Source organism: Nylanderia fulva, unplaced genomic scaffold (assembly GCF_048542155.1).
Source record: "Nylanderia fulva isolate GAGA-0341 unplaced genomic scaffold, ASM4854215v1 Scaffold8, whole genome shotgun sequence".
NCBI lineage: Eukaryota > Metazoa > Arthropoda > Insecta > Hymenoptera > Formicidae > Nylanderia > Nylanderia fulva.
Genome location: NW_028190916.1, coordinates 1,566,506 through 1,587,748, shown reverse-complemented (window position 1 = coordinate 1,587,748; position 21,243 = coordinate 1,566,506). Strand labels below are relative to the sequence as shown.

At 34.6% G+C, this 21,243-nt stretch overlaps 1 protein-coding gene across 1 annotated transcript in view; it reads right to left on the bottom strand.

Moving 5' to 3' along the window:
* Sol1 (CUB domain-containing protein Sol1) overlaps positions 1-21,243 on the bottom strand; it is a 269,862-nt gene that overhangs the window by 157,310 nt on the left and 91,309 nt on the right. The gene's annotated exons all lie outside the window — the stretch shown is intronic.

Genomic DNA, 21,243 nt, shown 5'->3' with positions numbered 1-21,243 from the left:
TCAGATATAGTGTAGTAATTTAGAGACATTTCTCGATATATTAGTACAAAAAATGATAACTCTGCTTTGACAGATATAATATTTTTAATATTTTACAAACTTTGTTTAATTAAAATTAAGAAACAATATTTAATAAAATATATAATATATAAACTCAATTAAAATATTTAATTTAAATGAAAATAATTAATCAAATATTTGCTATAATGTTTATTATATACACATATGTATAATGAAGAGATTATAAAATGTAAACGCTTAAGAATATATTCAATAAAAGCAGAGAGAAATTGCTTTTTATTACATTCAGGATATGCGGAAAATTTGGACACTTTTTGCGGAAATGAAGCTGACTCTTTTATACAAAAAAAATATATATATATTATTGTATATATAAATCGAATAAATAAAGCCAGCTAAGCGCGCTTTTGTTTGGTTCTTCCACTTTTCATTCATTAAATTTTCCGTTCCGGAACCAGTCTTTTGATTTGATCACAACGTCGGTTGCGGCGAATTTGTGTCCATTCACATTGTCATAATAGGAAACGTCCCGTGGGTGCCGAGATGTTCCTATTGCTATATATATTATTACGGCTCTGCCGTAACAATAATATCGTTATACCAGCTGGCTTTTGTGTTAAAACGACGAAAGAGAGAAAAAAATGATCTTTCCTTTCTCTCTTACAGCTCGACGCGGTAAAGCCGACAATTCTTATAAACCATAGCCAAGTAATCCTATTTTATCGAGCTAATAAAGCGGCCTACGTAGAGAAGACCTCGAGTGCATATAATGTAGCCGTAAGGAGAAGGCGCTCGCGGCTGGGTGCTTGTCCGGATGATGGGGGCCGCGTACTACCTTCTTCTCATTCGCTTCTATGTCGCGCGCATAATAGCACTGCCGTTCCTCCCTTACGACTAGCTACTCTCGCGCGAATACTTCTTCCTTCGAGGTACCATTGCACGATCTCTCTTACACGTATAAATGTATACAGTTCATGTTTATCTCATTCAGATACGTTTCTCATATTGTTAGAATATCGCTCGTATCGCAATTAGAGGCAGAGAGCAGCTTTACGTCTACAGGCGATTAGCGGTACACGAAGCTTGCTCGTTAAAAGTCCGCTTTATACGTTAAAATCCCGCGATGAATATGTATCTCTAAGTAAGAGGTAGAGATCTAGATATAATATTCTCTTCTTAGATTAATTTGAAATATTGCGTTATGTATTTTGTAATTATGCCGAAAGATTCAGGATACAAAATATTACGGTGTAACAGGATTATAAAGTAATGTAAAAGTTACTTATGGCTTAAAACTAAGCCCGATATATAAAAAGAGAGAGAAAAAGGGAAAGAGAGAGGGAGAGATTTTTGATGAAAATAAAGCAACGGGAAATTTATTGCGGTGAGATGCCGAGGAATTGCAATATTATCCTCGCTCCGTTATTTCTCGGATAGCGAACGAAAAAAAGATTTTTTTTTTCATTGATTATCTCGTACGCGACACGTATGTATATGTATGTACGTACAATATCTGATATTCGAACGACGATTCTGGTTCACAATAGAATTACAAATAAAGAGAGGAACTCGATCTCTTTCTATCAGGAAGTAGCCATTCTAAAGGAAAAGAAATTTCTCCGGACGGAAGTTACTGACAAGCGAATAGATACTCCGTTATCAGTTTGAGGATGACTTGCTTTCAACTTTCATCAATTTTTCGTTTTAGCGAAGTCAATAAATGTAGAAACTCGAGACACTGAAGAGACATATGGTACAGATTTTCCATTATTTTATATTACTTCAACAGTTTATGTTAATAAAGACCGTAAAAATCAATAAAAAGCAGAGCCATACAAATATAACTGTGGATATAAAATATAATTCTGAAATATGTTAATTATACGCTTTTGCATATAATTGTATGCTTTTATAATGTTAGAATTATATGCTAATTAAGAATTTTTTATTTTTATTTTACTATTCATCAAGGTTGAATCTTGGTTATTATGCATATATGCACGATTATTTAGAACGTGATTATTCTGTTTCAATATATGTTTCGCAATTTTCATCTTAATTTTATTATTAAAAAATATATTCAAAAAAACATTATTTAATTGTCCAAATAAAAAATGTACATAATGTTAAAATTTATCCTATTTTTTGGTTTATAATTTTCTTAAATTAATGATGCAAAGATACACAATAAATATTACGATAACAATAAGCTGACTAAATATCAAAACAAAAGTAATAATTAAAATAAAGACAACACGTTCCGATACATGAAATATGTGAATAATAATATGTGTGGGCATTTCAATAAATGAGGAAGAATATATTCGACGATACATAATTATTATTACTCGCGCGAAATCTCCATAGAGATAAACGTTTGTCGCGGAATGACAGTGAGAAGAGACGTTTCGCGACGGAATATCGATGACAACGAGAAGAGATAGCATTTTCCGATCAATCTGCCCTTTCCTTCGTCACCATTCCGACCGTCGATTCAACCGGTTTGAACGCAGAGACGATTGAATCTTGAAAGATTTCTCTTATCAACCGGAACAAGAGCAGAGAAACGTTATCTCGCTTATGCGTCAATATGCGCGCACCTCGTCTTGTGTTTTCCGGAAATTTACAAGTGAAAAATCTAATGTAAAACCGCCGATCTCTTCTATTCGCGTTTTGTCAACGATCATCACGTTCAACAAAGAGGGAGGTTTACCATTTCATATTCATTTATGTTTCTCCCTGTAATATCAGGAGAATAAAAGCGGACACTTTCGCTTCTGACCCATTTTTCCTGCTCCGGACAAAAAAGGGAAGCGGTTGTGATGTCTGAGTTCTCGGCACCTCGGGCAGAAAGAAGCCAACGTAATCGATACGCGGATACTGCGTTTTATGTCTCTAAGAGGATTGCATTTGGATTTTCGGTATTCACGGAAAAATGTCTCCTTTCTGTTGATAAGTCGGTCTACGGCTTTAGAGTCGAGCGGATTGCGATTTAAATTATATCAGAACATGCAATATAATTTTTTATTACAAATTTAATATATATACGTTTCCTATGTTTATCGCAATGTTTTATTTTCTCGAAAAAAGTTTAAAATAATGTGAGAGAATTTTTCGTGTTTTTCGTTTCGCGAATTCAATTAGAATGATAAGACCATACGAGGTTAAACGAGATGCTGCGCAACTTGAGGCAGAGATTGTTCTGTAACTTCAATGTTTATCATCGTCGCAGTGAACGCAACTTCGTCTCCGCACTTGTCGGCTGACAAAAGGCTGAAAATTTAGAATTTTGTCTGCTCGGCACGACCGATCTTTCTGCATTATTCGTGGAGATGTGAAGGAGAGGAAAGGAGTCCCCGAGTGTTCTCCGAGATGAACGTGCTCTTTTAAATTTGTCGCGGATGTTCATTTTCAAGACGTAATAACGCAAGGCAAACCTGCGTTTAATATATTTCTATCTCTGGAGATGAGGAAGAGGTTTTTTTTTACTCTGACTTTATGTAAATACGCGTTTATATCAATGAGACGTCTCGTTGGTTTATTTTTTCTCTTATTTCCTCTGTCAAATATGTAATCGTTGTCTTAATTCTCCGCGATCGGATCAGGATTGCGGGTTTAAATTACAAAATGCGACAAAATATCCGCTATATGTACATATATACATATATATGTATATATAGCATCCCTATAATCGGATTATCTCCATCGTCGGCTTTCGGTCATTGAAAGAAGACGGTCTACCTACTTTTATACGCCGACATTGGCTATACTACTCTATGGCGAAAGGAATAGAAATCAAGTTCTTAGCGTTATTAAATTTTAAATTACAAATCCCTTTTACGCGCGATGCATGCCTCTGCGCGATCTCGTATCCCATCCACTCTTATTTAATTAAACGGAGTATATAAGGCCAGTTTTGTGGACGCGCTGAGAATCTTGTCTGAGAATATTTCATGACGCTTTTCAGATAACGGAGGAGCTAATTTTTTAAGAATCATAAAATTGAATAAAATTATCTTTATGATAAGTGTTTTTATATAAATGCGCATATAAAATGATGAAAGATATAATCCTTGCGCGCTTATATTAAAAATCCATAACAATCTCATCTGTCAAATTAACTATTAAATTTCCAACAAAAGCATTTAGCTTTCACGACGCCACATGAAATGTCGCGGAAATTTCCATTAATCAAAGCGAATCAATATCAAGATACGGTAAAGAGAACATTTCGTTTCTCTAATCAGATCGTGGATGGAATCGTGACAGATAAAGCGAGTAAATATTCCTGCAATGTGACATCTTGATAAGGATAAAAACCGAGGTAATATTTACTTCGCCTCGATAATCAATGGGCACACTCGTTCGCAGAACAGGAACAGTATATAATTTCTTCCCCGTATTTGACAGAGAGAAAGAGAAAGAGAGAAAGCTTGCAATTTTCTTTACGCATGTTGTCTTGTAGCCTTTAATTTGCGCTGCAAAAGGAACACAACGTTGCAACAAGATTGCTGTTTCTCTTTAAAAAAAGAATGCAAAGAAAAAAAAACAATTACGTCGCGCGTAATATGAGCGAAGAATAAAACGAGCAATGAGCTATAAACTTCGGATAAATAAGGGACACGTTGAGGTGAAACATAAGTGTCGAGAGGAGATATGTTAATACCGCGAGTTTTTCACGTTTTTCTCTTCGCATATCTCGCGACAGGTCCGACACCTTCGTCTCAAGAGATTTCAAGTTCCATTTTATAAGTGTGACGCGGTTGTTCGAAGTTACTTCGAAGTACACAGCGATGCTTTCTGCACAATAGCGTGCGGATATCTAACGTTTTATATAAAATCGCATGTTCTTTAAAGCGATATTTACATCGTGCGAATATCTCTTTCTTTCATAATTATTTGAAAATTATGTAGCGGACGCGTGAACTTTACGATATTGCACTTTGTACTCGAATGATACATCTTGGTAATATACTAGGTCTTAATCCGTATATAGTTACTACTTACAAGCGTGTCTGGATAAAAAAAGATCTTGATGAAAAAGCTCCTTATAAACATACATTGTGTAAAGAAAAAAATTCTGCATAATTAAAATTTATCTTAATGTTTACTGCAATTATAGTATCCTAAAAGAATCATGAAGAGTCTCACTGATAAGTGGAAATGTAATATTTAATAGTACAAGAAAAAAAAAATAAGAAAACGCGGTACAACGACATAAATAAAAGTATACACATACATAAATATACATGGAAAATGTTAAATCAATTAATATTTAATCGATGTAAATTATTATTTATCATGATTATTAACGAGAAAAAAGTTGTGTGGTTAATAAGTTAATAATAACAAGTGATAATTTTATTTGTGCGTAATTTTATTAAATATTTCACGTCAATAGCTTTAATAGAATTCCCATATTTTATTCATCTATCAATTTATTATCCTCGATTTAATTCCGTATTATATCGCATTAAACGGTAATAACAAATACCCGAACGCGTGTCTAACGATGCGTAACAATTGATAATTGTCAAAGCACGAATACTAGCGGAATCGATAAATTTATGATGTAGATGCAGATAGATGTACATACGTATGTATCAAAATAATGTTGATGTATCGCACGATATTTATTAAAGAAACACATAATATGCTTATTTAATGTAAGACATTTGTACTAGGCAAAGAAGTCGGGGAGAAATCTGGATCTTCGATATATTCCTGACATTTCCCGCAGAATAATTTGCTGCGAGGCTTTCCCCGCAGTAAACCGGAGCAAATAAACTAACAAACCTACTGCATGTGTAGTTACGAGGCAATAATTAAGGAGAGTTATTGCTGGCCGGTTAGACGAATTTGCGCTCGTTGATATTTGCGCGACTTACTTTCGGGTTATTGTTTCCGGCGAACGGAATGTGGCGTATATTTCCACAACCAAAAGTTTTGCAACGCTTTTTCATCATCGGAGGCTCGTAAACTCTCACGTGCAATGCTAAACACGGCGCGGCTGTTTGCAAAAGCGGCATAACATTAAATATATAAAGCAGGAAGTTGCGTGAATATATTAAGTTCGTACGCGGTCCAAGACTCCGTATCCCTTTTGAATCAAAATTTTGCTTCTTTTTTAACTTCAATTTCTCACGTTTATGCATTTTATGCATTTTCAGAGAATTTCAATACGTTTAATTAAGCTCATACTTTGTACCTCAAATAGGCAGTAAACGAACAATTTTTCATTTAGAAATTTAAAAGAGAGTTTTCAGTAAAAATTATAGAGATTAAATACTATAAAGAGAGAGATTAAATAGTTTCTAAAGAGACTAATTCAGTTAAAGTGTCATTATTTTCTGTAATTTTGTTGATATTAAATATGATTCTAGCCTTCAAATTGTTTTGTTATGTCGCAATTTTGAGAAATATCTGGTTAAAGTTGCAAAAATGGACTATTTTGATTTTATAATATTATACCTACAATATGTGATGCATTGAAGAAATTTTGTTTCAAATTAAATCAATCAAAATTATTAATCAAAATTAACTATTGTTCTCTTGTATAATTTTTCTTATTCTCGACCAATTTCTTAAAGTCTCTAATGTTCGATAAAATTGTAGTTATTATTACAGTCGTCCCTGTGTTTAGTGCCAAAAATTATGAGTATGGTTACTTATTTTTAGATTATTTACGACAGAAAAAAATTTATTTGTTAATAAACAAGGCCCGGAAGAGTTCCGTTTAACGAGATGTTTATATATATGCGCACAAATTTCTGCGTAGACGTCTAAATACTCGTTTAACAATTTATTACAGTCATCCCTGTGTTTGGTGCCAAAAATTCTGAGTATGGTTACTTACTTTTAGATTATTTACGACAGAAAAAAATTTATTTGTTAATAAACAAGACCCGGAAGAGTTCCGTTTAACAATATATTTATATATATGCGCACAAATTTCTGCGTAGACGTTTAAATACTCGTTTAACAATTTCCCTGCATGCAAAAAATCCAGGCAAAGGAAAGGATCCAAAAAACCAGAGATATATGTATGACAAAAGTTGTACATTAAATGTGAAAATCAATAAAAATCTCGACAGCAATTGACGTGGCGCAAATATGGGCCGCATTAGAAGTCTGGTCAAATCCAGACTTGCGGCCGTTTAACTTTATAATGAATACCACGCCATTTATATATCAGGCGCAAGGATGGCTCTGATATGTATCTTTCCAATTTTTTTAGATAAGGCTGTAGTGTGGCAAACTTGCATGGTGCTAGCAAGTGTCGTGGCACCGGCAAGGCAATTTCTACCAGGGATGTTGTATGTGTTAGACCATTTACTCCTAAAACAATTAATAAGATATCTATGAATAAATATATTGCGATTTACTTAATTATTAAGGACTTATGAAAGTTAACTTTAATTGCCTCAAAGTTGCGGTATGATTGAAATTTAAAAGCCAAAGTAATATTTAATGTAAAAAAATTGCGATAAATGACACTCTCTTTCCTATATTCGAAAAATGGTTATTTTTTTGTTGAACTAAATTATGAAAGATGCTCGGCTTGTTTGCAAAAGCCAAAAAATGCTTCTTTCGACGCTTTAAGCGGAATATAAATTGACGGGAAAAATGGGATGCAAGAGGCGCGGCATGGACAGAAAAGATGAAGGGAGAAAAAGGGAGGGAAAAAAGAAATGGTAAGAGTGTGGAAAGCAGGCTTCGACTCTGCGTCGTAGACGCGACAAACCCTTCTCTTCCCTTTCTCTTCTAGCTTAATGGTGCGGTTTATTTGAATTTTATGCGCCGCGTCACGCACCGGCAGCAAAAGTGTATAAGCGTCGAAAATATAAGCATGGGCACACATAAGAATGAATGCATTACCTTTTGATACGAATACCGTGCCGGCGATACATTCGCGCCACGTCTCCTTCTCCCTCTTTCTCCATCCTTTCGTGATGGAATGAACGAATGAAACCGGATGCTGGATAACATCGCTTATACAGTGTACTGCCAAGCTATATCTGGAAGATGCCGGGTACGGTAGCTCGGAAGGACACGATAAGCGGGATAATTAACGCTCGAGCTTGATAATGGAATAACAGTACGCCTGCTTTTACGGTAAATAACGCGAATGGCTTCGGCACGACGCGAACCGGACCCGTAATTGTAATTTGCATTGTTTAAAAGCAGATAAATAGCGGCCGTTACTATCGATTTGGCATTATTCACACAGAGTGCCGAAAGTGTCTCACGTATACGTTTATGACCTCCTACGTATGTTAGCATGGACGACATTCGCGAAATGCGGGTTCCATTATGATCGAAATCACTGTCCGCTAAGTGCTGCCGACGAGAAATGATTTGTTCATTATATTTAAATTTAGTTAAATATCGGCTTCAGGAATAATCACTATTTAGAGTACGATTATGCAAGTTTATTATCAAGCATGTCAATATATCAGTCCTTTGCAATAATATTTAATTGTCGATATTTGAAAATTAATGTTATATTGACAAATTTACGTACTCTACAAGTGATATTAATTCGAAGCAAACGCAATTTTCAACGATCCCGCAAAACAACCAGCTACACGTTATACGACAAGTAACGAGAACGGATATCGAGCTATAGTATATGCGGCTGACAATTAACAGCGATCAATAATACGATATGCTTGTTAATTAGTGCATTTAGAATGTCAAATAGAAAATTAGACTTACTTTTTTAGATCAAACACTAGGATAATGTAAAAGCTTCTCAATATGCCAACATAAAAAAATGATGTATTAATTATATATTAGTATATCTTGATGTTTTTTACAAATTGAAACAAATGCTTTTATTTTATATGCAGAGATATGGAGATTTATAAAAAAACAAAAATATTTAAAATTAAATTTAGTATAACTCATAAATTATACTTTTTTTATAGATTAAAAAATATGAACATTTTTAAAGAAACTTTGGACATTTGGTTTAAAATGTTGAAATATAATTTTTTTGAAAATATATCTCTAGAAATAAAAAAAAACCTATTATATGAATAAAGTTATTTAATAGGACTATTTTTGCACATAAAGCTTACAAGTTCTTTTGCGTTTTATTTTCCCGCTTATTTTAAAAGTAATGAATATATTCCATAATATTACATCTTTTATACATCAACGTCGTTATAATGAAATTCGTATCAATAGTTGACAGTATTATTAAATTATAAAAGAGTCGAGATCTCCCGCGTGTCGAGATGTCTCAAAATCACTTTCTATCATCTTAAATTTCAAATTGTCTTTTTTCTTCAATATAGAAAAGCGTGTTCAGTTGATTGCAACTTTGTCACTTTTTCACAGCTCATACATCACGACGCGTTTATTCGAAACTTGCGTCGGGACATCAGCGGACAACAGCACGCTCAATATTTTTATTGCGTTTAAAATACATTCGCGGACGTTAAATGTTGTTTGAGAAGCGTACGAGCGCGTACGAGCAATCTGTAGTTTTGCACGTAGATTGACACGGGACGAATACTGATAGCGCTGCGGGTTGATGCAGATATCACGCTGCGTCGTGCAATTGCGGAATACAGGCATATCTCGAGCTATCCATCTCTCGTTATGTAATAGTCAATCGGTTCTGAAGTTCAAAAGCGCGATATAGTAATATGTCGAAACTATATCGTGTTCATGATAGCGCAGTTCTTGCATTTCTATTGGTAAATCGGAGTCAGACGCGCATCGTCGCGAAATATCTTAAATGCCCACCCGGTCTCGAGCGTCGAGCAAAACGGAGTCGGTATTAGCTTTGAGATTTTACGAGAACAATATTCATTGTGCCGCGGGACAATACGGTATTATAAAGTCGCGCGCAAAGTCTAAATGAGCACAGCGTTCTAGGGACGGGAATCTGGGCTGGATCATCGTTGCGAATGAAGGCGCCTTCGCCTACCATGGTAATCCTAACTATGGTATTCGATATATTAGGAGTAAGCATTCATAAAATGTCACGTGTGACGCGACGGGCTCTCGGGCAAATTTCTCGACGACGGAGTCATTGTTGTGATGAAATATATAGGGTGCGTCTCCGAAAAATTAGGTAATTTGCAAATAAATCGAAAATATAGAATAATATATGAGATTTTATTTCCGAGATATAATAGACTTTAAAAATTACTCTTTTAAGCTTAAATGATTATTTGAAACAATTTCGAATAATTCGAGTTGCAAAATTTTTCGAATGAAAAGATTTTAAGATATATATAGCTAAGTATTCAAAATATGAGTATCATCAATTATATAAAATTTATTTTTTTTTTCAATTAAAATTTATTTTTTTATTATACATATACTTCCAACATACTCTGTGTATTATAATTAATATAATTATAATTTAAAACGTTAAAATATACTATAAAATTTTGGAAGAAACATATAATTTAACATTTAAAATGATTAGGCTTAAATGTAATTAATAATATTTCATGTTTCAAATATTTTTCATAAAATGTCACTTTATTATATTAGAGAAAGCCTGTTCGATCTAATCTACAAATGCTCGAACATACCTCAAGTAAGAGAGAGAGAGAGAAGCCTTATGATGAAACCACGTTTAATGAACATCAATGACCGAACATCGCGAGGTGTCGATAGCATCGTTGACGAGCTCTGTCGTCGAATTTCGAGCGTACGGCTTAAGATCTCTCGGGGGCGAAGTTCCGAACTACACAAAGGATATCTCCTATCCACAGGATATATCCATCCTAAATGGGCTTTCCCGCCGACCAGTCCTTCCTTATCGCAGACAATTGATAATAGGCCCGTTCTCTCGCTACCGTTCGAACAACCTTCGAGCATCCTCGAACGCGAAGACCAACGAAATCCTCGAAATTTATCGTCCCTTCTAACTGTTCGAACCATTCCGGTGTACGAGCATTAGGCGGTACGGCAAAGTGCCCGAAAGTGTCTTGGAATCTAACGAACTTTCGCAATTTTCCATCGACGATGCTTTCTAAGGCGTCGTAGCTTTCATTGCAAACCAATGTAATTCCATTCCGGGAAGAGAAATTTCACGTTTTATAATATTGTATTAAGGCAAATATGTAAAAAATTTATATAATTTAAATCACACTATAGCAATATATATTTTTAATCATCAATTTTTTTCTTTCATTTTACTAAATCTACTTAAAAAATTTTAAGAAAACGAAAGAATATATTAAAATTATACCTAGAATACAAACATTGAATTAAATTTATAACGAATATTTTATTTAATTAATGATGATGATAATTTTTTCATTTGGTAGCTAAATACAACATATTCTCTGATCTTGATGCATTTTTTAAAATTGGACGAGTTTTTACTAGAGAGGTATTTTCTCTCAAGATTTCACTCAATGAGTCTACCAAATTTCCCTGGAGAATGATTTAAGTATCTTTGCTTGCCATTTCGGCTAGAAAATTTTGAAGTTCTAAAGTTTTGATAAAAACATACGACTGTTAATTTTGCAACTTACAAAAATTCTTCCATTTCTCATTTAATGCGTTTTTTTTCACATTATTCTTTTTTATTAAATATCATTTTATATTCATTACGAGATTTTATCCTGACAGATAATGGTTCTAGAATAATCCTATATAGAGCATAACTCCAATTCCCTCAATTCCGAGATATTTTAAATCCAACTTTGCAATTTACGATCGCGCATTTTCTGTGGGTAGAGCCGTACGCTTTCTTTTTTTTTTGCAATCCGGTAATGTTACCTTCGAGAACAGTTTAAGACTTTTACCCTAACGTTTCGAGACTAAGTTCGATTTCCGAACTTTGAAGCATCCTTCCTCTCCTCTCCACGGACAACGATACTCTCATTCGGATATAAATGATTCCCGTTTCCCCTTTTATATGCGAAATAAACTGGCCACTAAATTTAAATGGGGCCCATCCGGCGCTATCGATCGCCGAAATCGGTCGCCGGCATCGGGGTTCACGTTCTGCGATTGTAGTCTTTTTTTTCGTCGACAATCTTATTTCTACAAAACTCGATTATCACGCGCGTTCTCTCTGAGAAAAGTACCTCCAAATATTCTCGAGATCTCGATAAAACGCGCGATAAACTTCCGTGGAGATATAAAGATTCTACTTTGGGTAAAACGATCTTAAATGTGGAGAACACGACAGAAATGTTACGAACAAGGAGAACGAAAAGAGTTAGAGATCGCTTTAATTGGGTCTCTGATAAATTATGTAATTATCGTACCGTCTATATATAACTTTTATATATATACGTAGTTTAAAATTATTATTGAACGCAAAGTGATTAGCGTCTTGGTTAAGTACATTACGTCTTTTCAGTTTTAATCCCTCGGTAGAATTGCCACGACGTCTTTATTAAGGTGTTTCTCCGCAATATTCTCTACTTTTGTGGGGAATTTTGTTTTTTTTTCTTTATTTTCTTTCTCAAGATTCTTATCTTTTTCCGCCTTTTCTCGCAAGTCCTTTGTGTTTGCCATCTCCTTTTACATAATTCCTTTTTTTTTCTTTACTAAAATTTAATTTTCTTCCGCCCCGTGTTCTTATTTGTTTGCGCTAACAGTACCTCGCAATTGAAAAACATCAGGGAATCTTCTTCCTCTCATTAATCAGCATTTGTTTTATCTCAAATATTTTCATATCTTTGTTAATAAGATTGTATTTCTCTCGAGGCTTTTCTGCAGATATATGTATGTATTAAAATGTACATATATATATATATATATATATATATATATATATATTTGTTTTCGCCATCATGACGCAAATATACGCGTATCCTTGTACATATAGGTACATATAAGTACATATAGGAGTATTGTATGTTTTATTATCTTGAGGTCTCTGGGAGAAAGGTAGAGTTCGTTAGCGAGATTGGTATATGTTTGTGATTCAGTCCTGCACCAGTGCCACGGTATTTGCGCACATATAATTATTCAGATTCGAAGAGTAAAACGGAATTTGCGTAGGAGAGACCGGAACGCGCGTTTTACTTAGCGAACTGCGCGACTTTAGTCCGCGATATTTGCGCGTTAAATTTGCGAGGTCAGAGAAACGCGAATTAAATCCTAAAAATCATCAAATATAATACTAGAGTATTAGAAATGTTTGTGCTGCTTTCGGTTTAACGACGCGTTCATTAAACACTACCGGTTAAACCGAATCGCAAACGAACGTGTGACACGCGCGAAACGCAAATTAACAAAAGTGTAGCCATCGCATGCTATATAACACGCTATTTTCATGGGGGATGTAACGCATATAGAATTTTACGTGCGTTAATCCCTTTTCCGTAAATCGCTTGCCGATGAATCCGAGTGTACAATTTTTGCGACGAGAGAGGACTTTCCTTCGAAAAAAAAAAAATACAAAAAATAAAAAATAAGAGAGATTCTCCACGGTGGAACAAGTTTCGCGCGAAAGTTCTTTTTGAAAGGGTGCCCGAGCCCGATAATAAATTTACCAGGCGAGTTATTTAGAGCGATCGATGTAGAAAGTGCCGACGTGCTGGTTCCCGCGACGCAAAAGATATGTCTTGCTGCTCTTTCGCTTGTACGCTTTGAAAAATGGGAGTCTTCGCAGCGATTGTGTCACTGTTTGTCCTCCATCCTCCATGTGTGTTTTCATTTTCGATGCTGGCAGATTGTTCGAAGCGTGCACTGTATACTTTGCAATCGGATTGTTTTGCATAAAGAAGAAACTTAACGAGAAATGTGAATTAATTGCAAAATAGAAATATGAGGATTACAAATTTTATGCAAAATTCATAATCGCAATTGTTGCAATTATATATTTACAAATACAGGTGCGAATATATGGAAAATATACTATATGTATTTTAATTACAAAAATAAGCACGAAAAATATATGTATATTAATTAAAATAAATAAACAAGGAAAAATAAATGTATAATTAAATGGTATAAATAAGTAATATTAAATAGCTTAAAAATAAATAGTTGTATTAAATATTCTATGCGAGTTTATATATAGGATAATTTCATGACTGTAAAATAGAATTATCCGATATTTTATCAATGAAATGGATAAATTGTCGAAAATGAAAAAAATGATAATTGAATCTTGACGCAGAAAGGTGACTATGTATATATTGTGTTTTCTTTGATATGAATCGGCCGTATTTTACACATTGGAAAATTGATTAATAAACAAAGCGTGACAAAGGGAGAGAGAAAGGGAAAGTAAATTATTCTCAATGCTTTTGTTATAATGCGTCCAATAAAATGTCAAAATATTTAATACGTAACAATAGCATATTTGCTTAATTATGGACGTTGAATTATTCATTAAACTAGTTTGAACGTTGTTACGCGCTTACTCATTGATTATATTATATAATATGTATAATATAAATTTCATATGTAATTTTATATTATATTTATAAATTTATAATTATATTTATATTTATAAATTTTATAAATACGTACATTTTTATAATATATATGCCGTGATTATTAATTATACATCTCTGTGCACTGTGCTATTATTCGACAACACGACTAACCAAGCTAATTAAGCGATGCGCTTTGAACGACGTCGGTTTGATCAGCGTTGCACAATAGTACCGCGTACCTAAGAGGGCAGGCATTAATTTGCTTACATAAAGTCGGTCGCATCTGTGCCTAGACTTGTTAGCGGAGGATCTTCCGGTGCTCGGGATCGTTACCTTCGTCAGAGGCATCGAGCGGGTTGCGCATTATCGTATATAAAGTACAAGAGAAAGCCGGATTCTTCTCTCGCTCTATAATTAAAGCTCATTTCTATTGTGAGCGGTGGAGCCTTTTCAAATTGCCGCTTTGCGTGATATGACAAAATCTTTAATGACCACTTTAATGTGTCTCGTCTTAAAATGATAAATATATTTACAAGGGAGCATGTGTGCGCACAAAATGCCGCGCACTGTTTACATGCCCTATATGTGTGTCATGAATTCACCATGGTTAATAAATCATTCCCGTAAATCCTTTTTGTATCCGCGTGTTAATGAACGAATACGAAGCGCTAACGACGAGTTTTCGTGGTTCGGTGACGGATCGCCGTACCTATATTTCTTTAGGTCGCGGTCGGCTCGGTAAATGCAAGCGCAAACCATTTTCATTTTTTCTTCACGAAAAAATAATTTGTTTCTTTCGTTTATATGCTTCCTGCATCGCTGGACGATCCCAATTAATCGCGCGCGCACATGTTCGTGATTTAATGTAACATGATTTAAACGTTATGAACAAAATTTACGATTATATCCTAAGCGCGACCTATTTATGTAACGACAACAATTCGTCGCGCCGCATTTTTTAATCATAGCCGATTTTTAATCGAGACACTGTGTAACAGCGTCTATTTATTCTATACACATAAATTTATGTGCCTCCGACGAAGATAGTAAGCTTCATTCGATATTCCGTGTACTTTATGCGCTTCGCGGATCTAATCGTTTTATTTTGTGCTTGTTTATGCAAATCTGAAAGAATCGCGCGTCAACACGATAAACGAGAGACCTCGGGGGTGGAGTGCAAAAGGGAATAAGAGCCATGCGCTCTTTTCTCTCTCCCGCGAGAGACCAGCATCTCTCCGAGCCAATCTTTGCTTCACGCGGATCGGAAGTTGAGCCGTCCCTCGCAGAAATCTCCCGATTTCTGAACGGTACGAATATAAGACGAACGGGTGAAGATATAAGCTCTCCATCTTCGGGATTCTTCTCGAATTTCATGCTCACTACGCTCGTTGAGGCCCCGGCCCGTAGATAGATTTTAATGGGCTTGGTACGCCGGACACGTAGTCACTTTGCGCCGGCGAGCCGCGCGCGTGTAATACGTATCCCCTCGTGTATGTCCTTCTCCTCGTGGGTGTAGCCGCGTGTGTTTGCGATGTACAGAGGCGCACGTATACAAACACTTAGCCGCCACTTGGCCGAACACGCTCGCGCTTTGGCATCGACCAAGGGTGACCTGCGATCAATCCACACATGGCACAAAGGATACCGCAAAGGATGCTGAACTATTTAGGAAACCTATTTGGGAAAATTATCACACGCACGCGTGAACGTAATTAATTATTTATTTATTTATTTATTTATTTATTTATTTTTGTACGTCGACCACAGAAGAATTGCGCGATGAATAACGAGAAATATAAGAATGAAGCAGTATCGATATATTATTGTTGCAAATGTATTAGGGAATATGTCTCGAGATGATTTACAATGGTTCGGGTTCTCCTGTGGAAGCAGCACGACAAATCTTTCTGCATTAACTCAATTAACTGTTTTCTTGTCGAATTAATCCTCGCAGCTTAATCTTTTCTTATCTCGTCACACTTGTTCTCTCTCACTTTCTCTTTCTCTCTTCTTAAACTAATCTTATTACGTAAGTTATTTTCCGCAAGGACGACGTAAGACGCAAATTTTTAATTTTATTATCCTATCTAATATTAAGAACACACTTCGATTGAATCAAAGACTTTATTTGAGAAATAAACGATTTACGTCTTTACATTTTAATTGCAATCTTAAAAGAGTCAAGTTATTATATGCTATATATCTATTTCATTTTTGAAAAAATATCTCCATATTGGTGTTAATTCTCTATTCGATAACCAAATTTGTTATCAAAATATTTCCGAATTAGTTACAGCGGAGATGTATGTACATGTGTGCGTGTTTTAATTATATAAAGTAAACATTTATAAAGTTAATTATTTAGCATTTCTCGTCGATACATTTATCCAAAGTTCACGTAACAATAATTATACAATTTTCGAATGTTTTCGTCTGAAATTAATTTCATTCGTCGTGTTCGATCATTCATTTGAGTCGACCTAATATTGCTGGCAAACAACATTGGAATAAACCGTGCACGCGGCTGAGATTTTTGCGTTTTTCAAACTGTAGCCGCTTGTACGAACGTGTCAATATTTGTTTACGTCGTTACGGCTGATCAAACTTGTGCAACGCTACTGTTCCGTAATTTTCATCGGGGATGCGACGAAAATCCAAGCCGTGCTTCCGATTCCATCCCCCGTTATTCGCACGTGCGCGCGCGCCCGCGCAATTGAATTTCGTAAATTAATTGCGTAATGACGCTTGCGATTCATTATCAATCTATCTACCTCGGTGCAAATTAAGGCAATTGCAGCGATTGAGCTGCGATATGCGATATGTTTGTTTGTTTGCGTTACTGCAATATGGCTACCGGGACAATGCTATAGTATAGTGATCGAAACGAGATACGTCACATTTCTCGTCACGCGTTCTTCTCTCGTGTTTGAACTCTCTCGTAATAGTAGCATGCATTTCGGCAGCCTATAACTCTGCAGCTATAATGTTCGCACGAACATATTACGTGGATAATACATTACCAAAGTTTGTTTTAAAATTATACTCAGTCGAATGGCGATGTTACATTTAACGGCAGGGAAAGAGAAATATTTTAACTTAGAACCGCACACAAATTCTCTCTCTTTCTCTTTTATTAAAATATCCGTGTACCTTCAATGATTTATGAAATTCAACATTGTAAAATTTTTGTTAATATTTATCTCTTATGAGATTATCGATTACTAATGAGCAGTTTGAATTTTGTGCTCCAAATTTAAAGAAGATGTCTATGTTATTCGATAACAAATATACAAGGGCGCAGAAAAAGATTCGATGTAGAAAATAATTAATAGTTGCAAGGAATACCGATGTTGTTTAAAAAATTCATTTTATGATTCCTTTTTATTTATACATTGCGTTTCTGAAATTGCAGCTGCGCAATTTGATATTTCATGATAAGAAGAAATTTTAAACATTCATACACATATCACGAACGATATATAATACATACAGCATCTTTCCACGGGATGAAAGAGATGAGTCAAGTTTAGTGCTCCATTTATATCTAAAATACTCCCTTGTTAAAAGTATATGTCTGACAATCTTGTTGAAACACAAGCGCGAAGCTTTATATTTTCTCAGAATAAATTGTTTCAAGGCACTATACCGAGTATCGCGCATAAGCCTCATATTTTAATCTTTGGCCGAAACATCGCGCGTATTTTGCATATAAGCATCTTTCTCCTTCTCCCACCGCTTTCATTAAGTTTCTTCACCGGCAGGTATATTCGTTACGATAAAACTCGTAATGACACACGAAATTGTTTACGAGGCCGTGAAATGGATAGACATCCCGAGTCAAAGTTTCGTACCTTCTCTCTCTCTTTCTCCACTCAGCCTGCTTTTCGTAAGGTAAGATTTACGTTAACTCTCGACTCTCTGAAAAACTTTACGAGTTTTAAGTACTTTTCGCGCGTATCAGATGTCTCGAAGGTACGAGCAACTGGAAAATACTCACGACAAGACAGGAGATTGCATAGGAAGAGATCGCGATAGAGCGAATAGTTTTTAGCTCGATGAAATTGCCGAAAATATCAAAAATATTCTCAAATTATCATAAACTTCGCAAATATTAAGAAAGATATACAATACAAGTAGGATAAATAATATTTTTCAAAAATCAAGTTTTGTTTTTATCGAAAATATTTTATTGCGTGCTGTAAAATATTTAATTGTTAATTGTGTACATTCTTGACAAATAATTTTTATAAAGGTGACAGAAAATTTTATATAATTAAATTTACTGATCGCGCGACGTCTTTCTTAATAAAGACGTCTTTAGCTCGATGGAATCTTCAAAAATATCAAGAATTTTGACAAATTATTAATGAACTTACAAACCGAGAAATGTATTTTTATCGGATCTCCAATGACTTGAGAGAACCTATTATTACTCTATGTGAAAATTAATTAATAATTATCGAAGGATACAAATAATCTTCATTTTATTTTAAAATTATTTTCTCTTTTATCAAAGAGGTGTTTTATCGCGCGAAATTTGCGCAAATTTTCAACAAAAAATTTTAATGAGCGATCGGAAATTTTACATCATGAAATTTGCTGATCGCGCGGCGTCTTTCTTAATAAAGACGTTCAGCGAATAGCGAAATATGCATTAGCGTGATGCGCGCTAATTGCCGGAAGATATAAAATGGATTCTGATAACGGAATATCGACTTGGAGTTGATATCTCGGCGCAGGCCCGGCGCTCTTCGAGTAATTAGCCCGGCGTCGCCGGTAGGAGAACTTGAAAATAGTCTAGACTAAATCTCCCACTTTATAATCAATACCGCGCAAATAGCCGAAGGACTTTTTGACTTACTTTATATTGCTTCTCTCTCTCTTTCTCTCTCTCTCTCTCTTTTTTCTGTCTCTCGTATCGCACTTATGGCACATTTTATCTACGATAAGTGCGTTCAGACTCATTAGAGTTTTGTCTGTATAACTTTGCTAGACCTGGTAATGTCCTGAGAGATATCATTATTCTCCTATCATAAGTTTGCGCCTTGTTCGAACAGTTATTGACATCCCCCCTCTCTCTATGATCTGTTGTTAAACTTTGTTGTTACACGTTTTTCTTCGATTTTGGGTCGAACGATGTAAAAAGAATGATACAATAATTTTTGCAAAATAACACAACGTGCAAGAAACTTGCTCATCACGAACTTGTCTTGTGTTAAACTTCCGATAATTATCCAGAGAAAACAAGAATATCCTTGTTAATCTTCGACAAGCGCGGGATATTTTTAGCAATCATAATGAGAGACCCGAGACGCCTTCGCAATTTTCTTATTAATTGGCGGATTTGGGCAAGATTGAAGCCGTCGGCGAAGAAGCGTAATAAATGATTTAGTCTGCGACGGTGATGTAATCACCAGCTTATTAATTTATACTATATACGTTGCGATATTTTTAACACTAAAATGCTATTATATATTTTAAGATTAAAAAAAAACGTTAAAGAATTTTTTCCATATGGAAAAAAATAACGTGCGATATATATACTACAAATATAAATTTTATATTTTTTGGATCAATAATTTTAGAATTTTTTACAGAGCAGATTTTTCATGAATGAGAACGTTTTATAATTAGATGCTATTATTGACGTTATAATTTGTCAAGACGTTCTTTTAAAAGTACTGCGTTTTATCATGATTTTTTTTATACAAATAATCCTGTCCATCATGACATTGCAAAAGGCTACTGACAAGTTTCTTTCTACATGTACGATCATATGATGTTCTTTATCAATATTGCAACGTAACGTTGAAAAGAAAAAAATAAAACCAAACTTTTTTTGTTATATTTTATTTTTGGTTTGATCCAATGGGCGTTACACTGCAAAGATTAAAGTTTGAAAATCCAAAAGTTTCACGTACTGTAACGTATACACTGCAACAAGAGCAACATTCTCGTGTAACTTTTTTTTTATTTCTTTGTTTTTTAATCAAAACTGAGCCGTGTATAAAAGAATTACGCGTTTAAAGTTTATATTTTAATTCATGAGAGAGATTTATATCACACCAAATATATATGTATATAATACTTATAAGATAGGTATGTTAATTTGTGGAGAAAAAACCATCTCATTACCTGGTGAAGAATAAGGAGAAAATAAAAATGTGCAACTAACAACCAAAAAAAAGGCACTTAAAAACAATTTAAACGTGAAACGTGCGGGAGGAAAAAGAGGCATGCCTTTTGCTGATAGCATCATTTTTCCCGCTTATACGCCAACGACGTGTTCGCCGGATGATGGATCGAACAAAATGGATTCGTGACGTTTCCCAGGTAGTAAGGATGACGCAAGTGTATTTTTCTTATGTGTACGTTATGTCAAGAGCTATTTATATTCCATTTATTTAGTCGCAAACTTTGATAGAACACCGACACACTATATAATATCTATTACAAAATTGAATATTGATCTAATTTACAATAATTAAACACGGTTGATTCTGTGACAATTATATATTATGCCAAATCATGTATAAATCTATTTGATTAGAGGTTCACAATATTGTCTCTTACACGATATACATATATAAATTGTCTCTCCGTTTAATTTTTTATAATCTCGCTATTATTTTACGTTGGATTAAAATGTCGTTATGGACATGCATTACAAAATAATGATTTATAATATATCAGAGATTGGTATTATAAAATCATATATGCGCAGATTTTGGCATACATCGTGAATAGAGATCTGACATTTTATTATGGGGAGTACACAGAATTTTTCACACGGAGGAAAAAGTTGCAGAGAACATAAAGGGGATTTCGCAGTCAGCGAACAGAACAA